Below are 20405 nucleotides of genomic sequence, written 5' to 3'. Positions count from 1 at the left end.
CGCATGCAGTGGCTGCCGCCACTGTCACTTCCCTGTGGAGCTGTGCCCACAGAGCTGTGTGGCTGGCCGTGGGGCAGCAGTGGTGGCAGCCAGCTGGGCGCCATATGTGCGGCCCAGACATGGTGTCTGCCACCACACTGCCACTGCTGCGCCCCGCGCTGTTTGCCCACTAATCCATGCAGCTGCCACAGGAAGACAACACGGGGCACAGTGGCAGAGTAACCCCCCCCAGCTAGTGTAGACTGCAGAGGGGCACCTCTCCCCTCACTCCCCAGCCCTGCTCCTGAGCAGGCATACTCCTGCCCCCTTCTTGATTCAGCCCCCCAGCACCTTGCCTTTTCCCCCGCCCTGCCCTATCCCTTCCCTACACACACACTTATCTGCTGGGGTGAGTGTCCATGCCTGTGCATGCGTGTATGTCTGCATGTCTGTGCCTGTATGTGTATGGCTGGGGAGTTGTTGTGGGGGAGTAAGGGGCATCAAGAGGGCTGAGGAGACTGTGGGGGTGGGGTGAGGGGCACCAGAAGCGCTGGGGAGGGGGCTGTGGGTGGTCTTTAATTTTAATCATGAAGTTTGGATTTTAAAGCAGAGACTGCAAGTTTTAACCAGAGAATTTGCTATTTTTAATCAGAGAAAACCAGGATCCCTGCGTATAACTGTATCTGGGCTGTACTCTGGTCTCTTTCTCGCTCACAGCTGCACACTTTACAATCCGTGCTGGCCTTGCTTTCTACAAACCACAGCCTGTCAGTACTCACAACAGACACACAATCTAGCAAGCTCTGATCTAGGACCAAGAAAGCCCCCTTCCTCTCCCCACCCCGTCCTGAAAGATGATGGGTGAGCTCTCTCAGGAAAGTCCTCTTGTCCTCAAAAATAACACTAATATCATGCATCTGCAGAGGACCTCCCTTTGGCTCAGAAATCTCTCCCTCCACTCTGGGTAACTCTGGTCTCTAATCTCTGTTTGCACAGCGGTATCCTGATGTTTCTCATAACAAGCTGTTGCACACTATTCTGGGGAGTGGTGGGGGTGTGCACACAACACAACAAATGTTACACAGAAGACTGTAACCCTTCACTAGGACCTTAGAGTCACAAGGACTCTGTTCATTTGCACAGTCTCTCCAGCGGAGAGATTGTTTTCTCTGCTCTCTCCTAGATTTCTGTTGCAAGCACAACAGAAGGTTCTTCCTTAATCCCAAGTGGACCACAGCACATACCCGTTCCCACTACTCTGCCTGATCTAGGCAAATCAACATCTACTGCCAACCAAGGGGATGATCTCCCGCACAAAACTTACAACCCTAATTGCAATTGCCATACAGCTCTACCTTACTACAAGTCTTAGCTGACCCCTCTAGAAAGGGTCACTCTGCATCAACAAATTCCCTGATTGGTCAGGTTACTGCCCTCAGGTTCCAAACCCAGGACTTCAGTAACCAATTGCTGGCACTGGACCTGGTCTCAGTTCCTGAGACAGAGCCCCAAGCCCCAAAGTGGGCACCAATTGTTGGCTCTGGATTTAGGACCCAGATGCCTTGTTTGTGGTGGGGGGAGGGGGGAGAAGTACCCATCAGGTACCTACCCTCAGACTGACCATGACCTTTCCATTCAATAATAGGAAAATGTATTGATACACAGTGATAATGGGAAAAAAACACAAACAATCAAGCAATTCTATATACTACCAATAGGGTTGTCATTAGAGGATACATCTGGGCAGGATGCAGGCTTCTCTTAGGTCTCAGATATCAACATGTCAGCAGCCTGGAGGTAGGATGCTGAGGCGCACCCCCTCCCTCTCCAGTGGGGTGGATGAGATGGGTTGATGGTGGGCCCCCTGTCCATGGTGGCCTGGGGGCCCCTCCCAGGGATAGGGACCCATTTCAGGGACCCCAAACCAGAGCCCCTTTTTGGAGCCACTCTCAGGGAGGAGAACAGGGGGAGATGGAAAGGGACCCTCCTGGGGAGGAGGAGGAGGACCTGGGCAGGAACCTTTTTTACTCTCAAGTCTCTGCTTTTGTATTCTCCTTCCCTCCTGATAACTCCTGATCCATGGCTATCACTGATTGGTCTCTCTCTGTGGTCATCAGACTGTCCATGTCCCATGTTGTCAGCATATTCCAAGTCTATCACATGTACCCCCTTCCCAAAACAGGAATTCTAGGCCCCCCTCCCTGGCCTTGCAAGCTGGTGCCACCTTATCTTGTGTTATGTCACAGTGTGGTACATTCTCCAAGTTTCTCAGGCTGTGTGTATATCCATTGAGCTTGTTATGTCAGACAGCCTGTTTGCCTTGAAGGCTATGTGAAACTGTGTGTGTGTGACCCAGGCTTTTCAAAATCAATTAACCCCTGCTGCCTATCTTAAACCATTCTAATGCATATATAAATTGCCAAATTGCAATTGCCAAAAAGCAAACATTTAAATACCATTCTTAAGTTACCAGTTGTAACCACTGCAAGCCCTGTGCCACCCTGGTGAGGTGCCCCCTGCCTGCTAGGCAGCAGCAGGGGTGGCAGTGTTGAGTTGTGACCCTTGCAGCTGCCAGGTGGGCAAGGGGTGCCTTGCCAGGGTGGTTTGGAGTTCACAGTAGTGAGATTAAGCTTCTCTGCCCAGCCCTTTTCTGCCCTGCCATGCTGGGTCCTGCCCACTGGGCTGCAGAGGCCCCAGTGGCAGGGTAGCATGGGGGGGAACCCAAGTCTGCAGTGGGCAGCTGGCACCTGCCCCACCCACCCCAAGCTCCGCTCCAGCCATGCTGTCTGCAGGGAAGGGGGAGCCAGGCTCTGCACTCTGCTCTGCTGCAACACCCACTGCCTCCCACAGGTGGCAGCCAAGACTCGGGAGCTGGTGTTGTGGACTTGGGTCCCCGGCCCCATAGTCTTGGCAGCTGGGGCCCCCTCTGGCGGGACTGGGGTGGGGAAGGGAGGCTGGGGGTGGGGAGTGAGGAGCCTGGAGCTGTGTCCTGGTGAGCTAAGTGGGCATGGGGAGCTCTGATTTTCCATGACAAAAACCCTAACTCAAATACCAAAATGCACAGGTGCTTAGAATAAATTTTATTATAGTGATTAAGGCACTGGTAAGCTTTCAAATTGCTTTCAAATGATAAATTTATCAATTAAACATTGTGTTCAATTGATACCTATATATATTGTGGTATTTCATGTTAATCATGTATTTTGGTGTTTTTAATCAGAGAAAACCAGGACACCCTGCTAATGATTCACTTATTTACTTTATTCCAAAGAGAAAATTCTGCTTGCTAGTATTCTGAGAGACTGGTTCAGGTGGTCTTTTATTTGATTTTTGTAAACACTTGCATTGTACTGAATCCTGGTGGTTTTGTGCATATGTTAAACTAACAGTTCTGCCACTATTTCCTTGAATGACTGTGTTTATTGAATTCTCCATGGGATTAGCACATAGAGGAAGAGATAACAAAAAGATCCATCTCCTACAGGTAGGAGAATAGACCCATTAAAAATGAGTCTAGCATTCCCACAAAAAGTATTAACTCTGGCGGAATTTATCCCTGCTCCAGACCTAATGAAAAAGGAATTAGAAAGCATCAATGAGAAACCAAATTAAAGCAACAAGCTAGAGTTAATGTACAAGCTCAGTTGCCCTATTTTTAATGCCCTTTTTTCGTTTTCAATTTCAAATGCACATAATTAATTCTTGCATTTAATCTGTGTTCTCCCTTCAGTCTGTAGCAAGTAGACCAGCACTTAATGGTGCCAGAGCTCATGCTAGGAGACAGCAAAAAATATATGTGTGTTGCTGTCACACAATCTTTAGGCACCCTTGCCTCAACCAGGCTACTAATTAAGATGTAATTGGAAAGAAATTAATTGCTATAAGTGTATAATTAGCATTGCCATTGATTAGGCATAGTCAAAATCACTGTCTATACATGAGATATTGATTGCCACTCTTTTCTTTGTAAATGTAATTGTAATTATAGCTTTTTATTGCCCGTGCACTGCTAGGTCTTTTATTGCTGTAAATTTCCAATTGAAGCAGGATATTAAATCCTTGTGCAAATTTGAACGTGCCTGAAATAAGAGGTGTGACACTGTCACTTTCATTTGTTGCTATGCAGGTTTTAAATAGAATACTATGGAATATTGCATTGTTTTATTGATTAGATCATGGTTGCTGTGTCATAATCCTCAAGCCATATTCACATGAGTATAACATGTTGGAGGCAAATTATTCAAAAAGCCTTTCAGAAATGAGCTTGCAGTGCCTAAATGTGCACATGGTGATATCCACAAAATCCAAAAGAGATTTTTATGCAGGCTCAACAGGCAATTGTAGGCAAAATACAATTTCTTAGATACAGCTGCCCATTTGACTAATGCTGGAACAATGGTGACCTTATACAGAATGACACCTCTGTGCTACTACTGGGCCAAGACACTGCCAGTGCATAATTCTGGTTGTGCAAGCAGGTGCACATGCCTACAGTGTAGTTGCGGTTTGACAGTTCATTCGAACAGCTGAGCCTATATGGCTGCTTTTAGGCTTACCTGTAACACCAGAAAAAATGAGCTAAGGCAGGATGACTCAATCTGGTTAAGAAAATATTTAATATAGACACAAGTTAGGGTATTTCATGGTTAATTAAAACAACTTCTTTTTACTGCTTTTCCTTTTACCATTCTCTGTATTATAAGTTTTCATCTATCCTTTTCTGTTTAGCACACAATAATTTTTGCCCACTTATTACCTCACCTCCTGTAGAATTTCAGTATGATACAATAAGAGCATTTGGGAACTGGATGGCTCAGTGGGTTGGTAATGGGCTATAGAGCTTTTCAAGGTGTAACATGATTTGCCCAAGGTTACAGTAAGTCACTGGATAGAGCCAGGAATAAAATTAAAGGTACCCATTCTCCCTCTGCAGCATATACAGTAGCAGGAGTTTCTCAGCTGCCGCAGTAGGAGGATGAGTCTTGTAAAGCAAGAGACTGGGATCCAGAACTTTTTTTAGAAGTTATCATGTGAGGGAGGCTGATCGTGAACTGTCTTGTCCCTGTGGAATTATCTGTCCTTGTCAAAAACAAAGCACAATGGCAGAAGTAGGGTGAGAAACTTTGCACAGGTCCTGAGTGCTGTATTTTGTGATACTGAATTCAGTCTCCAAATATGCTGCTTCACTGCCTAAAACCCTTCATTAAAGACTGAAATGAAAAGACTGTAAATATTTACTTCTATAAGCATGTTGTAAATACTGAAACATTGAACAGCCACTTAGTTAATCAAACTGGTCCATGGTAGTAGTTTCTTCTTTTCCAGCATCGGACACTCGTAGCATTAATCAAAGATGGACTGAACTCCGAATACAAACAAGAACGAATGGAGGTTGTTTGGGGAGGGTTTCCAAAGCTGTTTCTTCACCCTCAACGGCAAATTTAGAACAAAGTTTGAACTTAACGCATTCAGCTCTATGAGTTGCTATGGTTGCAGCAGAGACGTTCTAAATGTGGTAGATTATATAATCATCTAGAATGACTATTTATAAGAAAAGTTTAATTTAAACAAAAAAGAGAGGAAATCTGTTGTACAATACTTGACTTTGGCACTCTCCATTTCTACATAGCAAAGCTACTGAAGCACTGATGGTGTTAAAATAACAGCACTACCACATCCGCTCTCCAGACCATATTTATAACACATCCCAAATCTTTATTTAAAAAAGGCAACTGATCAGATGCATGCAGACAAGACAGAAGTGCAATATATTTCTTATTGCTGCCAATGTTATGTTACCTGGATCAGCAGTGTCCTCACCTTTATGTAAGATGTGCAAGCTCTTCTATAGCTTTTTGAACCATCCTATAGATGTTTAAATGTCTCATTCTTCATATAGGTCATCCTATGAAATTCTACAGTGCATAAGAAAGTTATGTGTTTAAATTTATAGCGTAATGAAATTTATGGCTGATGAGTTCTATCTAGCAGATGGAGTTATTTATGGATGACCACTTCATTCCTTCTACTGAATTTCATTGGATAGTCTCAGAAAACATAGCTAAGAACTAATATTCTGTTAAAGGCTCTGCACTGTGCTTCCAAGAGGCACAGTACAGGATTACAGTGTGGAGCTAAAAGTCTCCCTTTAATCTACTCCCCTTACTGCCTTACTGTGGGCTATCCTAAGGCCTTTCCTGGGTTGCCGCAAGGCACACAGGCTAGAATAGCACTATGGCTGTGCTCTAACTAAATCCCCTCCTCTTCTGTTAATGCTTGGGGGAAGCACAGGACTCCACAGGAGCTCAATGCAGTGCCTACATTGGGAGAATTCCCCTCTGCCCCTTAAAACCCTTGCTGTGAGATAAGGATTAGGTGGGGCAAGAATGCCACCCTACAAGTTTTTATTGGTAATTTTTATAGAATCCTTTTGCATATTTCCTTTCTGAAGTTCAACACAGCTTTTCCCATAAAGCTAGGAAACTATTAGCCAGTTCCCTGTCAGAGAACAATATAGTTTTAACTCTGAGCAATGAAAACTAAATAGATTTTCCCCCAAGTGTAATGAGGCTCTTTTCCCTGTAGCTTGTTCCCTCGCAAGGCCTTGCCAGTGACAGCCATGAAGTAAAGAGGCCAAAACAAATTGCTTTCATGCTTTTACAGTATATAACTAGTGTTCCCATGAGAACTCCTTAATGCCTATGGATAGGAGGGTGGGGGATATTATTTCCCTATTAAGCATTAGCACAGAGTTTGGGGACTTTCTGCCCAGTGGCAGCAAGCACTTGGAGCAACCAAACAAAACTGACATTGGATCTTGGCATCGATCAATGGAACCATTAGTTCGAACAGTGGGTGTTTCTCCCCCCTGCCTTCCAGTTTCTGTGATGATAAACCTTCAGCAGTGCTACGGTTCTGCACTAAGTGACAAAGAGAAATGAGCTGCGTAACTGCGGGTAGCAAGGACAGAAGAAAATGTCTATTGCAGGCACAAAACTATATTAAAACTGTTAAGGTTGCGCAAGGAAATTCACTTATAGAAGAGATATACACATCACAATATCTTTACCCAACAGGCCGTGGAAGAGAGAGAGCACCTTATTTCATCCTTTACTGAATTTCCAGGCTTTTATTGCCTCATATCATATCCTGGATGCTCTGAGATTGAAGTGTGAGTGTGATTTTTTTTATCAGAGTTAAGCTCAAGCACAGTTTTTTGACCCTTGGTTTGAGAATGAAAATCAAATCAGTGCTAGGGCTCAAGTTAAGACTCAGTGGCCCCAAGTTCCTCAGGTGAGATTTCTAATACCTTCTACTGCTTCTGGAAAACAGGCTGGCCCCTGATGTTTTGCATGGTGGGAGGTCTATTAGATTAAAGGTAGGTTTGAGCTGGAATTGCAAATGGCCATAACAAAAATCCCTGAGGAGAACTGATACAGCCAATCCTGGCTGCAGAGAAAAGCTGGTGGGGAGTGGGGAGGGAAGGAGATAAAACTTAAGATGGATGCCATGATGATTGTGGCTTTCCTTCCTCCCTGCATTGATCAGTAAGGAAATGGTTTAAGCTTTTGTGTCAGTGCAGAGACAACTGCAGCTGCCTGCGTTTAGTTCAGGGACTCCTGAAGAGTCCAGTGATGAGTGCCCAGCTGAAGGCAATTAGCTGAACCCCAGAAGGTGTAAGCAGTGTCCACTGGGCTGCCATTCTCCGAAGCTGGGGCTAGTTTAAGATCATTTCCATAAACATGTGGGATAGCCTGAGTAAAGGAAACTCCATAAATAATTTAAAGGACTCTGAAATGTTGGTGGATTCCAGGTAACAACTTTGTTGCGGCAGCCCTCCTTGATCTCCAAATGCTTGCACCTGGGCATTGATTGCTTTCCCTGTCACTCTCTGAAAGTGTCCTACAATTTTTCCTGCATCAGTTGACGTTCTTCTTTAAGGAAACATGAAAGGGGAGTTTATACTTAGACTTCCACAGCAACCAGGACAGATACTATTCCAATTTTCTAAGATAAAAGTCTTTCCATAGCAGATATACCTTGTGTCTGCCCAAAGCAAGTTTCTACAGCTATTATAAATCTCCTGAAATAGGGATAATGCAGCCACAGCTACAGCTTTGTGCAGACTGTAATGTATGAAAGTTGATTGATGTTCTATTTTCCATAGTCAAAACAAGACACACAGTAACTATTTGAAAGCAAGCATATATGCATCAAAAAAAAAGGTGAGCCTAAAAGAGCATAGTTGGCATGTCCACACATGCAGGCACGCACACTTGCAGCAGCTCAAATAGGAGAAGCACAAATTTGTGCCGGGGACTTTTGCCTAAGCACATGTGCCTGGACATCCGCTTTGGTGTGGGGCAAGTTGTGCCAGTTGGGGCAAAATGACTCTGCCCAGCTCCTCCCGGATCTGCAGCCAGGGGGCGCTAGAGCCACAGGTGCTGGCCCCAGCAATATACAACCGTTCCCTGGCAAGCAGTATAGGGCTCCTTGCCCTCAGGAGCGCCCGGGGGAGGAGCCTCTGGAAGGAAGTTGGCCACACCCCGTCCTGTCCCAGGCTGCTGCTGTTACGGTTGCTGCTTGATCTCAGGAGCTTCTAGGGGAAGTGGACCATGCACCTTCCTACCGTAGGCTGTTGCTGTTGATGCTGTTGCTAGCCTATTCTCAGGAGCTTCTGGGGAAAGTTGACCATACTGACTTTCCTGCTTCAGGCTGCTACTTATTGCTAGTTCTGTTGCTAGTCCTCTCAGAAGCTTCTGGAAGGAAGCTGGCCACACCCCTTCCTGCATCAGGCTGCTTCTGCTGCTGTTGCCAACCCCTCCCCCTGTGGGGTCCTCTGCTGCATGGGCCTTCCCCCCCTTGGGGAGGGGCCCACTGCACTGCAACACACCCCAGCAATGCAACCCAGCTTTGAGGACTGGTGGATGCAGCCCGGGAGGTTTTGCTTGGTGTCCCCCTCCAGAGAGCTTATTTTTACACTTTGAAACTTTGACCCCCATGTCACCCCTATCCTGTTTCTTCCTTATTTGTCCCAAAAAATAAAATAAATTGTATCTTTCAACCTTTGGCCTGACACAGTGCAGCTATTAATTAACTAGGTGGGCATTATGGCCCATGATCACGGGAAGATACAAATAGACAGGAGCTTCTTGGGGAAGTAGACCACGCATCTTCCTATCATAGGCTGTTGCTGCTGCTGCTGTTGCTAGCCTGCTCTCAGGAGCTTCTGGGGGAAGTTGGCCATGCCCCTTTCTGCTTCAGGCTGCTACTGCTACTACTGTTGCTAGCCCTCTCAGAAGGTTCTGGAAGGAAGGTGGTCATGCCCCTTCCTGCATGAAGCTGCTGCTGCTGCTACCACTTTTACCTGTGCTGCTACATCCCCCTTCCCCCCACACCTCAGCCTGTCCTTCACCCCTGATGCCTCCATTTTCATTTTCACTGACTGGCTTTCTTGCCTGCATTGCATACCAGCCTCTGGCTTCTTTACTATTCCTTCCATCCAGGAACAGCACACATACCAACTGCAGGCACTTCCTAAGCCTGACAAAGGGTTTTTTAACCCAAAAGCTGGCATTCCAGGTAGCTAAGCTGAGCTCACCTGTAACCTCACAACTCCACTGTAACCAGCAAGCCTCAAGCCTGTCAAAGATGTGACAGGTCTGGGCCTTCTCCAGCCAGAACTGTGTGTATGTGTGGTGGCTGGAGGTTATGGTGCCTCTTACTTACCTTTTACCAGGGAGATCCTCGGTCCTGGAATTTCCTGGGGCTGCTGCATTGCCAGAAGTCCCACCAGGCCTCCTGACCCTGGTAGAGTGCAGTTTTAGTGGTCATGCCCAGGATCTGGGGCCTCCTTCTTCCCAATAGACCCAGCCCATACCTCCAAGTTCATCCTGACACAGAAGCTCAGCAGGGAAATGTTCTTCCCCTGCTTGCTGGTGATGCAGTGAATGCCCCCTCCAGCTCTGAAAGCGGGGCATTAAATGGCTTATAAAAAATGAAAAAAAATGAAATAGGTGTGGACAGAGTGAGGAGGGTGGCATTCACTCCATCTGCACCTGGATCTTGGGGAACCTGGAGCAGCAGGAGTTTCACCTTCAGGAACACCAGCTGCTCCACCAAACCAGGATCCATGCAGAAGTGGTAGGCTGCCACTACATCCCCAGCAATGCTGAACACCCTCTCACTTGGAACACTGGTTGGTAGACAGGACAGGTGTTTGCAGGCTACTGTGGCCTGATCCGGCCACATCTGGCTGCGGCTTGCCCAGTAGGCCAAGGGGTCTCACAGCAGTGGCTCCATGTCCTCGGTGAGATAGGCAGCCACCAAGGCCTGAGCACTACCTGCCTGATGGTGGGACCTGTGCCTCTGGACCCCACCATGGAAGCCATGCCCTTGGCACACATTGCCTGTGGTGGAGGATTAGACTGGCTGGTGGAAGATGTGCTATCATGGGATGGTGGATCCCCCTCTTCTACTTCCCCCCACCTTCACTGTTCTGCCTCCCTGACTCTCTTCACCAGCACCTCTGTCCACTGATTCAGGATTTGGCTGCTGCATATGCTGCCCTTCACTCTTGGGTCACACATAGTGACCAGCACGTGGACTGTACTGGACTATAAGGGATCAAGCCATTTCCTGATGCCCTCCTTCAGCCGCCTCACCAGTGCTTGGGCATCTGGTGACAGCAGCTTGCCCCAGGCAGGAACACTGATCCCCTGGAAGCTCTACATTTGGTTCTGAAGTCCCCTCAATACTGTGGGGATCACCTGGCTAAGGAGGGCATCACCAGCACTGAGGGTCTCAGTGGCCTTGTGGAAAGGCATGAGGACCACCAAGATCTGGGAGATGGTACCCCACTCATGTCTGTTAAGGGGGCCACTGACCCCAATCTCATGGATGGCCTTCTGTTGCTCCACCAGCCTCAGGTATTTGGAGCTCCACTGAGTCTCCACAACCTTCATGATTTTGTGTTGTGGGATGTTCAGCTCTGCAGTGGAAGTAGCCTGCCACCTTCCTGCATTTGGAAATGAGCTTGTTGGTGGTGCTGACACAGTCACCAGCAGCTCTGTTCCCCTCCAAGGAGGTGGAACAATGAGGTGGAACTTGTGTGCCACGCAGTGGATGCCAACAAAGTTGGCATCATGGACCTCCTTGATAATATTGGCCCCATTGTCAGTGACCATGAACCCATGGGTGAGCTTGCCCTGTCCAACAAGCCACCCCTGCACCAAATGGTTCATGGCCCCCATGATCTCTGTTGCCGTGTGGGACTCATCCATCACCTTGGCTTGAAGGAGAGCCCACTGATGGCCTGACTGGTCACACCAGCTCCCTGTGAGGGAGAGGTAGGTGTGATTTCCACCCTGGCTGCTCCAGATGTCCGAGGTAAAGTGTAAGGCCACCTGAGGACCTGCCTTACGCAGCTCCTACCTCAAGTACTCCCTGCATGCCTTATAAAGTTGGTGCATGCAGGCACTTGGTATGATGGGGCCATGAGCACTGTAAGCCACCTGAAACCTGGCCACTCCACAGCAAGGAGAAAGGCTGGCCATCCACAGCAAGTATATCCACAGTGCTCTGGGTGATCTCCGAGTTGGGAAGCTCACCCTTGCAATGTGCCCCACTTTCTGTCACCCTTTCCCCCACTGTTCCAGGGTGGCCTGCCTTGTCTTTGGGGGGATGAAGGCTTTGGAGTGAGAGGGGGACTTCCCTTCCAGCATGCTTCTGCTGGTGCCAGGCTGAGGAGGAGCCTGCAAGGGGTGGTGCCCGTGGAGATGCATCAGCTCATGTGTTTTGTTCCCTATTTCCCCAGAATTTCCTTTGCTAGGGCACTCAGATCCAGATCCAACTCCAGCTCTCCCTCTGGCACTGGAAGGCTCAGCATGGGAAGTGAAATGGGGGTGGAGGAGGCTGTCATACTAGTGCTGGTGCTGGTGCTGCTGCTTGTTGTCATAGAGGTGGTGGTGGGGGGGTTATGGCTGGTGCTCTTGGAGGGGATGCAGACACAGGCACAGGCACAAGCAGTGGCACTGGAACTGCTCCCCTCTCCTTTCTGCCTGTAGAATGAGTGGGAGCATCATGTCTGCTTGGTGTAGCAATGAGGCTGAGTCTCAGTTTGACGGGGGGGGAACTTACACCTTTCCCTCTACCCCCTTTTCCGCCCCTCCCTGAAGTCTTGCCAGCTGCCTTTCCAGCATGTTTCATGGTGTGTTTCATAGTGTCTTGTCTTCATAAAAGTATATATATGTATATTAGGCCTGTGTGAAGTGGCTAGTTTTTGCTTCGGATTTGGCCAATTCAAGAGACAGTGATTCAATTCCGTGATTTGAATCATTGTCCTGAATTGATTCAGCCAAATCTGATTCAAAGATTTGGCTGCTGCTCCAAATCACTGCCTGTTCTCCCAGCCCTGGCAATGTCTGCCCTGCCCATCTCAGTTCCCAGCACTTTGAAAAAAAAAAGCCCCCCACTCACTAGGTGGTACCACATGGGGGGCTCTGCCATGAGCCCCCTGACCCCTCCTGGTGTCCCAGCTCCCCATGGCTGACCCACCTACCCCTGCCCCTGGCCCTTTAAGGAAAAAAAAAAAAGCCCTGTTTCGCAATTCGGTGAGCTTCACATTGGATTCAGAGATTTGACCACTGAATCGGGTCAAATCTCCTCCAAATCAAATCAGCACCTGAAGCTTCACAGTATCCTAATGTATATGTGCCTCTCTATATAAATACTATATTATAATATGCTGCAAGATATAAATGTATAAAAATAAAAATATATAAATGTATATGCCTTCCTATATAAATTCAACAGTATTATATCCAATATAATTATGAAATTGAAAAGAATAAATCAATGAATATAATAATAAAATAAAAGGGTCTAGAAAGAAAGCAAAAGGTATTGAAGAATCCCACTTGCTAGGCTAGCAAGTAGGAAGTCAGATCAATGGTAGTAGTAGCCTTTGCTGTCTAACGCTCTTGAGCTTCTGGAAGATAGCTCAGTTAACTGACCACAAGGCAGAAAGCAGGCTAGTTGAAACAATGCTGCTTTTTATGCTGTTTTTCCATCCCTCCCCCAGAGCACTGGGATTGGAAGGGAACTCAGGGAAGGATCACAGTCACTGGCCAGCTACACAGTCAATGTCAGAGCAGTTCTTCCCCCCTCTTCCCCCTCCCTCTTCTTACTTTCTGTTTCCCTGCAGGCAAGCCCAGTTTCAGCTTCAAAACCTGAAATGTTTCAAAACTTTTGAAACTTTCAAAACTTTTTGACTGCCCTCATTTCATTTTGAGGCTGTTTTAAAGCCCTTCATTTCATTTTCATTTTGCTGTTTTGAGCTCGAAACGAGTCAAAACAGCGTTGAAATGGAACAGCTGGAGAAATTTCACACAGCCCTACTCCCCACCCCATCTCCTTCTGGTCAGTTAAGAACAGAAGTGATTTTTTCCCTTATATATCTCTGTATTTTTTGCTCTCAATTTCTCTCTATCATCTCCAACTGTGAGCTTCTAACAAGCAATATTGCATGGTAGAACAGTAAGTACAAACAATACCCCCGGGGAGAGAAGTATCCAGTAATCTTGCCAGTCCAATGAAGTTGCATCCTGCAAAATCAGTGAAAAAGTATCAGTTCACCAGTGGCTCGTGGAAGCAGTGGTTCGGGTTCCAGTGCCTGCTTTCCAACACTGGACTTCTGAATCAGTGCACTGAAAGTCCTATAACACTACAATGGAATTGCCTACTAGAAATGTAATAGGGACTTGCTCAGTAGTAGTTGTAGCAACCTGCAGGTTGGAACCTTTAGGTTAGAATAGAAGTTGGAGGGACAACTTGGAGGGTGACACCAGGGTGGTTCATGCACAGTGCTCAGTGGAATAATAAACAGGCTTGATTCTGTCTGTAACACCTAGATCTTTATTAAGAGCCCTGCTTAGTACCATGTTGTCTACTTGTGCTCAGCCTTATTTTGCAATCCTCAAGCATATGGAGCTTCCTGGAAACTTGTTGGCATCACCCCTTAACTTGTTGCTTCTACACCTCCTCTTCTAATGTGCAGGTTTCCTGCAGGTTGTTAAAATAATAAGACTATTTTACCACTCATGCTACTAATAGTGAATGAATTGAATTGATAGAAAATCTATCCAAGATTTTAAAATTAGATTTCAATCATTTGCAATCCAATTGGGCTTTTTTCAGTGGCTAGCAGCCAGTTATGTAGATAAGTTAACAAATACCAGTGTCAAAATGAAACAGCTGGCAAAATTTCACACACCCCTACTGGCCAAGGCCTACCTCCTGAGAGCATGGACACTTTGGCATTGGCTAAGTCAATGGAGGGTCCAGCAGCAGAGCCCTCCCCCTCCAATCTGGGGGAGACAGGGGCACTGGGGCTCACCCCAGTGAGTCCTGAGGGGGGAAGTCCCTTCTCCCAAGACCTTGAGACAAGCACCAATGCCACCCCAGTGCTTGATGGGTCTACTCCTCCCCCTTCCCACTCAAACCCTTCTACTAGCACACCCAATGGTCCCACACCAGAGTGGGGTCCCTGGACCAACGGTCCAATCTTGTCAGGGATCCTGTGCAGACACCCCCCCCCCAGGGTTCCAGCTCTGCCCTGCCATCTTGTGAGGGAACCCTTCTCCCACCCTTCCCCCCAACTCTGTTTCAAGGGGCTGCAGAGCTCTCCCAGTCCCAGCCAGTCTGGGGTTTTAGCAGACCAGGGGGTTCAGACAGTATCCAAGGAGCCACTGCATTCTAGGACCAGGAGGAGAACACCTTAGAACTGGCAGGCTCCATGGAGCCTGTGGATCTCTTGGTTTTGGTGGTCCCCAGGGGTGAGCTACTTGAATCTCTTGACTGCGAGCACATTCAGCAGTACACCAGCAAACTGCAGCTCACCTTGGACTGCTCAGTAGATATTGACAGCATCCTTTACACTGCAAAAGTGCTGGTGGGTGAAGGCAAGGGGTCTAAGTGCTGCAATGCCTGCATCTATAGGCAGGCCTGCAGTTTCATAAATTCCTTCTATGCCTATGGGAGGGTGCTGCATGAGCCAGCAGGCCCCATGCTGGGTGATGAGGCACATGAGGCCCCTACTGAACCATCTGCTCCACACCCCCCAGCCATGAGGTTGCTTAAGATCACAACCCTCAATGTCCATGGCTGCAGGAAGGGTCTTTGGAGATGCTGGATGCTCTCCTTCCTTCAGGAGGTGGTGCACCCTATGGTATTCTTGAAGGAGATCCTGATGACTCTGGCCGACAAGCCTAACTGGTGGGTGGCTGGGTCTTTTTAGTTACCGCTCAGCCACCCCTTGTGTGGTGGCCACCCTGTTCTCCCTAGGCCTCCAGCCAGAGGTCCTCCAGGACTTTGAGGTGGTGCCAGGCTACCTGCTGCATCTCTGGGTCTGAGTTCACAGGCTAGTCCTGAACCTTCTGAATGTGTATGGCATTGCAAAGGACTCGGACTTGGCAGACTTCTTTCACCAGATGACCACTTACATTGGCACCCTCAACCCTCATGAGTGCCTGGTCCTTAGAAGAGACTTTAATGTCACCCTGGACATACAGGGCTGGTCAGGCAGGGAGCAGAAGCAGGCCACCGTGGATGTCCTTGGGGAGGTCCCAACAGAGTACTCCCTGGTGGACATCTGGTGCACCTGTCATCCTGATGCCCCACTGCCTTCACCTATGTGAGGTGGGGGAGGAGCAGGCGTGCCACTCCCAGTTGGATCTAATTCATATCTCATTGCAACACTTTTCCCAGGCCCACTCCTCTGGTGTCAGACCAACCCCCTTCGATGATCACCACCTTGTCTTGGTTCAGGACACGCTGGGGCTTTGGTGTCTGGGGTCGGCCTACTGGCATTTCAATGCTATCCTGCTGGAGGATGTGAGCTTCAGAGAGGCTTTCTGGGAGTTCCGGCTGGCCTGTCAGAAGCAACGGGCACATTTCCCCTCAGCTTGGAGATGGTGGGATATGGGGAAGGTGCGCATCCGGCTTTTTTGCTGCAGCTACACTCGGAGCACACCCGGCAGAGGGAGGTGGTCTGGGAGCAGCTCCAGTGGGAAGTGCTGGAGCTGACCCTACCAACCAGTCCAACTGCAGAGAGTGTTGGGAAAGGTCGGATGAGCTTCATACTCTGGAAGATCACTGTGCCTGTGGTGTGTTTGTCTGCTCACAAATCCAGCTCCTTCGGGAGATGGACTGTGGTTTCTGCTTCAACACCATGGAGAGGAGGCAGGAGGCCAAGAATCACATTACCTGCCTCTTGGCAGGTGATGGCACCCCTGTCATGGATTCAGGTGAGATGCACCATTGTGCGGAAGCCTTCTCTGAAGAGCTCTTCTCCCTGGATCCAACCAACATTGAAGCATGTCAGACAGACCCTGTGGCAGGGACTTCTGCAGGTCAGCATGTGTGACTGAGACCAGCTTGAGGCTCCTCTCACCCTGGCCGATTTCTTAAATGTGGCTACCAGACATAAAAAGAGTCTGTCATTCTCCTTAGTTCTCTTTCTGGCTTTTGACTCTTCTGAAAGCTTGACCTGGACTCTGTTCCAGAAGGGGACTCTGACTTCATCACTTCCCCAAGTCAAGGCCTGTACACACAGACTGCCTCCAGTAGCTGATACAGCTCCCTAGGTCCAGGTGTTTGTATGGGAGTATAAATCCCTGCTCCTCACCTTTCATAATCATTTTCATAGTAAAATCAGTCTCCCCCAGCACAGCTTCCATCACTGTTCCTGTGGCCCTCAGTGCTCTTTAGAACTGTACTCAGTCCTGAGTAGATAAAAAACAGACTGCTGCATGGAGGCAGAATGGTTCTCTTGTCATGGGCAAGTCCACAATTCTGTAGTTGTGAAGTGTTCCCTTAGTTGGACTAGGCTTGTAGTTGCTTATTAAGAGCTACAGACATATAGCAGGTGTGGGTAAAATATGGCCCCAGGCTGGATCTGACCTGCCAAGTGATTCTGTCTGGACTGCCGTGGGTCCCTTGACCTTGTCTGGCTATGCTGTGGGCATCAGCATGGGCTGTGGTGTGTGCAGCACATTCTGCTGCCCCTGGGCATGAAGATGCTGCCTGGCTTGAGGTGCAGCCTGCATTATCCCCATGCTGGGAGCTGCAGTCTGCAGCACCAGGTGGCACAGTGGTGGGGCAGAGGTGGTGCAGCAGCCAGACTGATCTTCTGAGCAGCCATCATGGTGGTGGCTCTTTTCAGGTGCTACTTCCAGTATCTCCGCCACCACTCCTGGATATAGTCCTGCTGCTCAGGCACCCTGGCTCATCTACCTTGCACTACCAGATGCTGACACCAGACAGAGCAACTGGGGTCTTCATGGAGACAGACCTGGGACCACTGTGGGCAGGGCACATTTGGCTTGGTGGATTGGATGGGGCTGCAGGTGGGCAAGGAGCAGTGTCTGGGAGAGGGACAGGTGAGTGGGGCTGGGGACAGGTCCAGGCTCATTGGGTAGTGACAGTGCAGGGCCAGGGCCCAGGGCAGAGCCATAATCCACTCCCTGAACATTTCTACGACAAACACCAGTTTCATGGCCAGTGGCTGACCCCCTGTCCATGGAACCAGTACCTGTTTCAGACACATGCGGGGACAGAATCCCAGCTCTGCCTCAGGACCAAGACCTGTTCTATCAGTTCCCCCAATCCTGGCCATGGTCCTGGGAGTGGGTGTGGGGTGGATGGGCCCAGATAGGATCAACTGGTATCTGCCCCTTTGCCCCCCACCCCTAGCCTGCTGCACCAGGCTGTGTAAATAGCCATGATGGGGGACCATGGCCAGGTCAGCAGCCCCCGGTGGTCTTCAACAGCACAACAAAACTCCCTAAGTGGCCTTCCAGACCAAATAATTGCCCATCCCTGCCACACACAAAAAAGTCATCTAGTCTAGGATTATTCCTTTCTCTTCAGAAATAATCATATATAAATTCTTATGCCTGGATGTTACTCATTGCAAACCATCATCACTTAAGTACACTTCTTTCCAGTGGCTCTGGATGTTTGAGGCATGTTTTTCATCAGACAACCTCTAAAACACAACTTTTTAAGATAAATGTCACATAGAATTGAAACCTCATTCTCCCTCTGTGCAGAAAGCATAGTGTAAGCTCAGTCCAGAATACAAGCAAGATTTTTTTTGATTGACAGGCCCTTGCAAAATGTCCTGGGACTTGAAAATAAAGCCGTGTTTGTTTTGCCTAATACATCATCATTATCTCTCACCAGCAATAAAGAAACTCTTTTTAGCTGACCTGGTGCCAATTTAGGTGCCTTAATGTATGTGAGGTTTTAGGTCTATCTACCAGGAGGCTTCAAGAGGTACCTTTGCAAATGAAATATGGACTTCTGGAAGCAGAACATAGCTGGCAAGTTAGGCAGTGATATACGAGGCAGATGGGAATGCAGCTTGTTCCTGAGCGGCTCTATTGATTTCATTACTTTGACCATGTAACAAAGCTGTTACATTAGTGAAACAAAGTGAAAGTGACTTAGAGGGCTTAATTGTGACTTAAAGTCAGAGTCTATCCACAAAGAAGACTCTCGGGAGGCTGATGCTCCAGAGGTTGGACTGTGACTGTTCCTTGACTTCATGGGACTGCAAATACTCTCTTTGTATCCACTGCACAGAATGTACTTCTACAGCTAGAGACTGAATGACAAGGAGTGGGTTCTACCCCTCTTGCCTAGGTCCAGCATTCATCCAGGTTGAATCTGTGCAATGGCATTTAAGATTCTAGAATTTAGTTTTCTTTATTCTTCCCAAGAATACTCACATGCCGAAACAAAGTGTGTGTATTATTAGCTGGTGTGTTATATGCAAGTAAATATGGTACATGCAGCACCCTAGGTACTGCTTTTATGATTACACTTGACCATCACCTCCTGCTCCAGTACATGTAGATGACTTGACCCGTCTGTAGAAGCAGTCTGTGCATTCTCTACCATTCTGTTTTTAATTCTTATTCTTGTATATTTGTAGGTATATTTAAAGGTACATCCTATACCACTTATGAGGTTGGTCTCTATTGTACTTTTTACATGCTTAAGAACTTCATGTTCATCCCATAGCTGTGTTTTCTTTGCTTTAAAGCATTCATGAAATGAAGTAGCCATTAAAATAATATAAAAAACACAGTAAACTAGCATATCACATTCAGATTTTAATTAGTGTCTGGAGCAAACAGAGTCCCCAGTCCTCAGACAAGCATGCTAGATGCTGCAGTATGGACATGCTTACAATTGCAAATACAAAGACTTCACTCAGTGCATTTTGAAAGCATGCCTTGAATTTTGTATTCTTGCTTTAGATAAGGAAGAGTTGTTAAGATGAGATGCAGACATTAAAAACATTGACTAGTCAAACCAGTATGCTACTTAACTTTAGATCTTTTAGCCAAAGATCTCACAGGACTTCATGAAGTAGGGACAAGGTATTTACTCTTATTTTACAATCAAGAATAATGAAGTGACTTATTCCAGATTATTGTCTCCATCCATAAGATGATGTTGCCATATTGTTGCCAAAGACCTTGAAAATCTGAAATTTGTTCATAGGAAATAATCACTGAGAAGTTCTAAACTGCAAAGTCTGTTCAAGAACAAATTGTTGAAGAGAAGAAAGTGACATTTCTATAATAGATGGTTTGCTACAAATTGTACACCAAGTCCTGGTATTCAATGTGATCATACTGTAATGATTGTTACTATAATATTAAATGACTCTGGAAAGCAAGTACTTCCAGGAGTGACATATAAGTCTACTAGCTCAAAGTGCTTCTTACACAGTAACATTGCCTTTAATACCTGCTTCCATAGCTATCATGTCTAGAATGATGGGACAAGATATTGGACCTCTTTGTAGATGAGAAATGCTCTATAGATTTCTTCACATATTTGGAGATAAAATGATTTGGGGCAGGGGAGAGAAAAGGAAGAATCAGTGAGCAGAGTGAGTTGAATTTTTGTTTAAAAAGTGCTGTGTTATTTGGAGGCAAATTTGTCAGATGATTTTGCCATTTCTCATTCTAAATGCAATTAGCTACCTTTGCAAAACTGATGTGCATTGTGTTTTGCACATGCCAAAAATTGGATATGGGGCTTATGGTATTGTCATCGTTTGCATCTTATAACAGGGAGTTTAGTAATCCCGTTAGGCTGCAAGACAAGGCTAAGACAGTAATCCAGGGGAGACACCTGATGGGAAGGGGACAGGGCTTAGAGAGTATATAAGCCCAGGGTCTGAGCTGAGGCAGGTAGTCTGGCCCTGGAGGGTGTGGAAGGAAGGGCTGCTGAATAGGAGGACTGCAGAGAAGCTCCTGACTCACACCTGGGATACCCTTAAGCAAGGCAAGTAGAATATTGCTGACTTGCCTGAAGAGACCATGGTTCAGGGTAGAGGGGAATTATAG

At 47.3% G+C, this 20405-nt stretch overlaps 1 long non-coding RNA gene across 1 annotated transcript in view; it reads left to right on the top strand.

Annotated features, from left to right (window-relative positions):
* The window catches only part of LOC109313336, an 18848-nt gene extending 7766 nt beyond the window's left edge, over positions 1 to 11082 (top strand). The window contains exon 3 of the long non-coding RNA XR_002102024.1: positions 10968 to 11082. This is a non-coding gene — a long non-coding RNA (uncharacterized LOC109313336). The remainder of the gene's footprint in view (positions 1 to 10967) is intronic.
* Positions 11083 to 20405: the final 9323 nt, after the last annotated feature.

The sequence above is a fragment of the Crocodylus porosus genome, unplaced genomic scaffold (assembly GCF_001723895.1).
Source record: "Crocodylus porosus isolate Cpor-Errol unplaced genomic scaffold, CroPor_comp1, whole genome shotgun sequence".
Classification (NCBI taxonomy): domain Eukaryota; kingdom Metazoa; phylum Chordata; order Crocodylia; family Crocodylidae; genus Crocodylus; species Crocodylus porosus.
The sequence above is the reverse complement of the archived record's forward strand: the minus strand, read 5'-3'. Positions and strand labels throughout refer to the sequence as shown.